This window comes from Achroia grisella, unplaced genomic scaffold, assembly GCF_030625045.1.
Source record: "Achroia grisella isolate CSIRO2021 unplaced genomic scaffold, CSIRO_AGI_Agris_v1 utg856, whole genome shotgun sequence".
In the NCBI taxonomy this organism is placed as follows: Eukaryota; Metazoa; Arthropoda; class Insecta; order Lepidoptera; family Pyralidae; genus Achroia; species Achroia grisella.
Genome location: NW_026713045.1, coordinates 3,528,846 through 3,536,071, shown reverse-complemented (window position 1 = coordinate 3,536,071; position 7,226 = coordinate 3,528,846). Strand labels below are relative to the sequence as shown.

Below are 7,226 nucleotides of genomic sequence, written 5' to 3'. Positions count from 1 at the left end.
ATAGTTAATTCTACTTGTCTCTAGTTGTATCTATATATCTATAAAAAATAACAACTAATTTAATAAGTATTTTTCAACATTCTAGGGTCTTCGTATAGATAGAAAAACGAAGATCACAGAAACAGAGAAAATTATAATTATAGTAATAATATGGACAATTCATACAACACCATCTAGTCCCAAGCTAAGCAGAGCTTGTATGGGTACTAGACAACTGATAGATATACTTAAATAAATAAGGAAAGCATCACGATTTTGCAATTCATTCTTGAGTATGAGCCATGCTAATCTACTCTGTATAGTTCCAATTTTAATATATGCACTGCCAAATCAAGTACAGTTTAAGAACATTCATTAACGTTTCTAAAAATATGTACAGTTCTGACTTCGTTGTGAGTTTTTTAGGTATGTATGGTTTTTTACCGAGGTACACTTTTGTACAAAGTCATTTGCCTCGGTCACAATTATTTTAGCCGTCATTAGCTTGGTTTGTAAGACGTGTTTCGATTGAAATATGAGTGAAGATTGGCAAATTTCTGGGTAGAGAGTCAAGACATCTTGGTCTGAAATGGTCCGTTACATGATGACGTGATGGTCAAGTCTATATGATGATGATATACATAGTTGAAAGTACAATTGAGTGAACCGCCAGCTTGTTTGCCTTAATTACAAATTTACATAAACAAAAATCTCATTTGTTATTCGAAAAAAACTGATTCAATGCATATAGGAAAACTAAACTTATTATTACTTGTAAAACCTAAAGTTGGATTTTTTTTTATTTATTCATTTATTGGCTTCAAGTAACTTAATTATATAACATTCATGATGGTGGACAGCCCATTGGTGGGAACCTAGACCACGAACTCTTTAAAGCTCGTGTTGTAACTCGATTCCAGCTGCGTCACCAATAGGTTTAGATAACTCTTGGTCAGGATATAATAGACGTTGTCGTATTCTAATGATCCATCTAATATGTATCACACATAAGGTACAGCGGTAGACGGTCCATTCCAGACTGGCAGCTAGTAGAGACAAATGGTGAGCTGTAGTAGGTACAGGGAATGACATCAGCCTCTTACCCCACTACATAATGACTACGACCATTCTGTCAAGAACTTATCCAATAAGAAGAATAGCATAGAAGACTGCTTGTGTACAAACGATGCAGATATAGGAACAGGAATTAGCTATCACTCTTACTTATCTGCGCATTAGATAAACTATAATAACATAATACACATGTTTTCTTGTTATAAGGAAAATAAGTAACAAAACAATTCTTTCTACGTACTATCTGAATGTCTACGTTGTTATTTGATGTGTATGTATTTGGGTATGTTATTGTTAATGAGTAGACACTCAATATACCCAAATTAATTAATTTTGAGAAAACCTTTGCTTGTTCTGGAATAAAATTCAAATTTGAATCTGTTATTGTCAATGAGTATCTGTTATTAATTAGTTTTGAGAAAACCTTTGCGTCCTTCTGGAATAAAATACAAATTTGGGTCTATTAGGTATGAGTCACTCATGTTCAGAAAACTTTGCAGCACTGGAATGAAAATTTGGGTTGGAAAAGGAGTTTTTTTTTAACTGGACTGGCAAAACCATCTGTGTAAGAACCACCTGATGAAAATTCTCAATCTTGGATCATATATTTACATGCACGTTGTCAAGTCATGTTCCGTGGTACCACTCATGCGTTGCTATTCCTAGGTACTGAGCTGTTGAGATGATATTTATAGTGTAGTATTCGTATTGTTTGCAATACTATAAATGCTAGGTTAGATAGTGAATAGTTATAGTACTATTTGAAAGTAAAAGAACTTTTATTTTTGTTAACTTACCAGAGGTAGACTGTGAAAAGGTAGACTGTGTAAAGGTGTGTGCCTATTTCAGCCGCCAAAGAGCTTTCTTTGTATTTATTTATTTATTGTTTTACATATTCTAATATTAAACATAATTACATAGTATAAAACTTACATCGTAGGACTGATCGTCGTAGAGATCTTTGGGGGAAGCCTATGTCCAGCAGTGGACGTCTTTCGGGCTGCGAAGATGATCATGATGATGATAAAACTTACACATGTGCCTTTTCAGGCATAGCAATATAAGAGAGAGAGATATATATATACACACTATATAAAGAGTATTGTATCTTCCACATATTCATTAATGCTGTGATAATTTAATTAGTTTATTATGAAGTAAAGAAGCATATTCATTAATTTAACGAATTTACTTAATTTGTTTTCTTCTTTTATATATGAAAGCAATTTGTTATATAAATTGCAGGCTGTATTTCGGTTGTAGGCAGTGAAATTATGATTACGATGAGAGACTTGATATCTTAGTCTTCTGGAATGGCAACAAGTGGTATCATGAATGTTGACAAAACATCTCAAATGCAATTATATTTTAAAAAAATGCTTAAGTAAAGCAAGTTCGATTTCAAAGTTGGGAAAAACATCTCAAATACTTTCTAATATGATATACAGATAATACTGTATTATTTATAATTATCTTAATGACATCAATCAACATTTAGTGACACACATAATGACCTGATACTACTACACTAATTGTTGGAGACACATATTGATATGGACATCCACAAATGTCACGTAATTATCCATTGAGCATTGAGAATGGCAGCTTATTATTGTTATGATCACGTTATTGTTAAATCAATATATGTCAACGGCAGTATGTATAACTCGGGTATGATACACAACGCGCACGTGACACCCCTGGTGTTTCAGCCGTCCATAGGCTACAGTAACCGTTTACGGTCAGATGGGCAGAATGCTTGTTTGCCAACGTCGTAGTATAAAAAAACTGACTAAAAAAGCTGCTTGGCGGCAGAAATATGTGACAGGACCCACGCAAACGACTTTGTACAAACTGTATCACTGCAAAAACTGTACCAACATTAGAACGTACATAATATCAAATATTGGTCATTTATACTCAGAGAACAGCTCTGTTCTGTAATCTGTATCATAAATACTAATATCTCATCATCTCATTTCTCATTCATATAAAAATAAAACTTATGTCTCTGAGGAGTACTTAAAACAACATACTTTGACGGTCTGCATTGTTCAACTGTGCAAGTTGCTATCATTTGCACAACAACAAAAAAATGTTGTGCAATATAAATATAGTTCATAATGACTTTGGCTTATAGTATCATGGTCAGTACAACCTGGACACCCACCTAGGAGGTATACTTTAATTTTAAATCTATTTCAATTGACGAATATTAATCTTCTACTAAACTTTGGACGGGTGAGTGATTTTTGTTGTTATAATTGATGAATTAATTTTGTGTTGCACGTATTTGTTTGTGGCATTTATAGATTAGAAATGGTTTTAAGAATAGTAACTATAAAGACAAAAAACGATTCCTATTTAATATTAAATCTCTCATTAAAACTTTTCATATAGCGGAAAACAAACACCTAATTGCCCCCGAGCCAAACGTATAGGTAGATGAATTTCTATATATTTTTTAATTATTTATATTAAACACGAAAATTAAAAAATACCATACTTGACCTTTTAATGTAAAACTTAAAAATATAACAAATTCATCTCCTCGTTTACTGGAGTATTGTAGAAGAATGCGCGTCACATTAGGGAGGTGTGCGCCTCCAAAATGTGATCACTTGTGACAAGGACGGGAAAAGGTTTAAAAATCATTAAATTCTTGTGACGTTGTTTATGGTACTGAGATGACGGTGCTATCATCATAATTCTCGAATAATTGTAAATGTTGTTTCAATTTTAAGAGGGGTGAGCCTCCAAAATGTGATCGCCTGTGACAAGAACGGGAGAAGGTATATAAATCGTTAAATTCTTGTGACGTAGTTTATGCCACTGAGATGACGTTGCTATGATCATTATTGTCGAATAATTATAATCCAACATAAGCTTGTATTCATATACCTGTCTACATTGTTCGGCTCAATTTTCATTTGACGTCACATCAAAGCGACGAGATTAGAAAATCATATCCGCTGGTAACTAATCCCAGATAACGAATAAAATGGCCAGGTTGGTTAGATAAAAAGAAACATTGAAAAAATATAATAATCTACTATAGAGACTACTAATACTGAACTATATACTCGTATATAATACTAATACTGGCGTCCCGCTCTGGACTATCGGCCATAGACCTCCGCACGGATCCACAATTTTTTTAATTTCTCAACATTTCTGTATTATAAATTTGCATAGATTATACATATAAACCATTATCTTATCGGTGATATAAACCATCATCTTGAATCACTGTATTGCTGAAAACTGTATTAAAATCCGAAATCTAAAGATCTAAGCGAAAGACAGCAAGAGCTACTTGTTTTATGATATGGAAATAAATAAATATTTAAATTCCAAAGTCGTCTGTTTATTACCTTTTCAGTACTGAACGGATCGGATGAGATATGACCTGACGATAGATATCCCGAGACCTAGCCTATGTAGCTATCTTTTATCTCAAAAAAGCAGAAGAAATCGGGTAATAATAGCCAGTAATTGAAATAACCTCCAATTCTACTGGCACTTCAATAATCGAAAGTATTTTAATTTCTCTTATTTTTTTTTAATATTAACACACATTAATAAAATAAAATAAGTATTATAAATTTAGAGGTTACATATCTATATGATAGTTTTTTGTTTCTTTATAACAAAGTTAATCTGTGTTTGTTTCCTTCAATAAGATTTTACACGTATACAGAAAGTATGCAGTGTTACTGCCCATTGTGTGCAACTTTTTATGAAGGGGAGCGCAATGATGTCGTTATTACATTTTCTGTCTCAACTATAACCCCATAAAGTTTAGATTGCTGTGTACCTTATAAATTGGCGAACTATTTAAAATAAAAGGCGAGCATTATTGTGTGCCCGCGGGGTAGCCACCGCGCACCGCCTACATAAACTTAAGATGCAATGTAAATAAACTCCCGTAAATCAAATCAAGTACCAACACTGGGCTCCTGTCTTTTATCCATATTAGGCCTCTTTTACACTGATGAACTTTACTTCCGTGTACTATATTGAATTTGTAGACATTTTCTGTTCTGTACTGCTTTATACTCATTAGGCCTCTTTTCACTAGTCAATTTTACTTATGTTTCCAAGTTCGGAATTTTTTTTTTATCTGATTATAATTTAATTATATCCGTCGTCCGAATAAAATTATTCTTTAAATCTAATTAAAAAATATTTATAATCTATTATTTACTCTTTATTGCATAAGAATTGAAAGGACATGAACAAAATTAAAATATTAAAAGTAAAACTAGGTGCAAGACGCGGTCTTATCGCTAATGCAATCTCTTCCTTTAGAAAGAGCGTTTACAAAAAAATAAAGTAGGTGGTGTATGAGTGGAATACATGACTATTAAAGAAATTAAATATAAGAAAAAATATGTACTTATATATTACTTAAAACTTAACGTTTAACTTCATATTATTTTTTGTATAAATATATTTTTAAGAAAGTCGAATCAGTGATTGTCAAAATTACGCCCTATTCTTGTGAGAAAACTAGGAAGGTAAAGATGAACAACTGCACTGATTTAAAATATTATTTTACAGCCTGAAAAATAACATAGGTTATTACCTTATTTATTATACCTCATATATTTTTTTTATATGCCCGTGCTGTACTTTATCTGTTTATTAAACATAGGAAAGTACCTAGTAACCTAATAACCGTTATATTTTTAGATAAAAATAAATAAAGTACTTACATATATGTCATCACTATCACATGTAATGCAAAAATCGATGAATGCAAATCATCGATGACTCAGCGTCTCTTTCATGTTTTGTGAATGATGATCAAACTTTCCATTAGATTTATTCATCATCGTCTATCATTTTTTATTGTGTCATCAACATGTAATATGTTGCTATTTCTTAGTGTGTATATTGAAATGTTACATATATTTTTATTTATTTGTGAAATTTTGTGCAATAATAAAGGATTTTATATGTACATACACTTACACAATAAATGCAACTCGTTAGTTACTGAATCACGATTTAGAAGAAGCGTGACAGGTAGATCGTTTATTTTTACATTAATATACATTTATATATAGATAGATATAGATATATCTAACTGTAAATTGAGGAATATAGTTAAAACAACTGTAACACAGATTTTAAATGCTAAATTTTGGTGTATATCATGTGATGACTGATCTCCGGAATTAGGTTTTCACATAGGTGGAGTGAGTTCCTTGTAGGTAGGTCAACTAGGTACCTATATGAAAAATTATTTCACTATTTGATAGGTAAAGTCCTGAGATACTGGTATAATAATATCTTTACTGTTCATACGAACATAAATGGAAACGACTCGTATTGTATTAGATAGATAGGTAGTTATTCAAATTTCAAATAATGTTGCGTTTATTGCTAATAAATTCAATTGATTTAGTGACGAAGTTTAAAGTTTGAGGTATTTTACTACAAGAGTATTACTCGTATTTCTACCCGTGAATTAAATTATCATTTTACTATACCACAAATAATTATTTTACACGCATGTAACGGATCGGTGGACTGTATGGGTGTCTAAATGATGAATACACGTAGTTTGCAATAATATAATATATTAATATGTGCAATTGCGAACTATACGAAAGACAATAATAGAATGATTGAAATGTATCAAAAAACATGACGTATAAAAATAACTGTTCTAAAAATATAGATTTAAAAATAATAAAAGTATCAAAAGAGGTTGCGGCAGCCGGTCGCCAACAGCGCATTATAAATATATGTAGGTAGTCAAATATTACACTGGCATAGTATTTAGATAAAAAGTTACCTACAACTTGGTAAATTTATTGTGGAGCACACTACGCTACATTCATTACCTTTTAAATTCTTATCACTTATAAAATAATAAAAAATCAACAATTACCTACTGGTTCTTGAAAAAATTGATGAAATAAATATAATTATTGCAAAACGTAAATGAATGGTGACATTCTTTCCTCGTCTATGTAACGACATTGCTATGCTTTAGAAAGAGATAGGCAATATATTGTAGTTGCATCTACAGAACGCATGGCGTAGTCTCTCGTACTACGCAAGCTGACGCTGTGTCGACATTGGACGTTGGTTCGGTTGCCGGCCCGAGCGAGGCTTCGCGAGCACTGACGTACACCGAACGCCACCGTGACGCCGAAAAC

At 32.0% G+C, this 7,226-nt stretch overlaps 1 non-coding gene across 1 annotated transcript; it reads right to left on the bottom strand.

Moving 5' to 3' along the window:
- Positions 1–231: 231 nt before the first annotated feature.
- On the bottom strand, positions 232–338 carry LOC131852756 (U6 spliceosomal RNA). Its single transcript, XR_009357955.1, has one exon. It is a non-coding gene; the product is annotated as a U6 spliceosomal RNA (small nuclear RNA).
- Between the last annotated feature and the right edge of the window lie 6,888 nt (positions 339–7,226).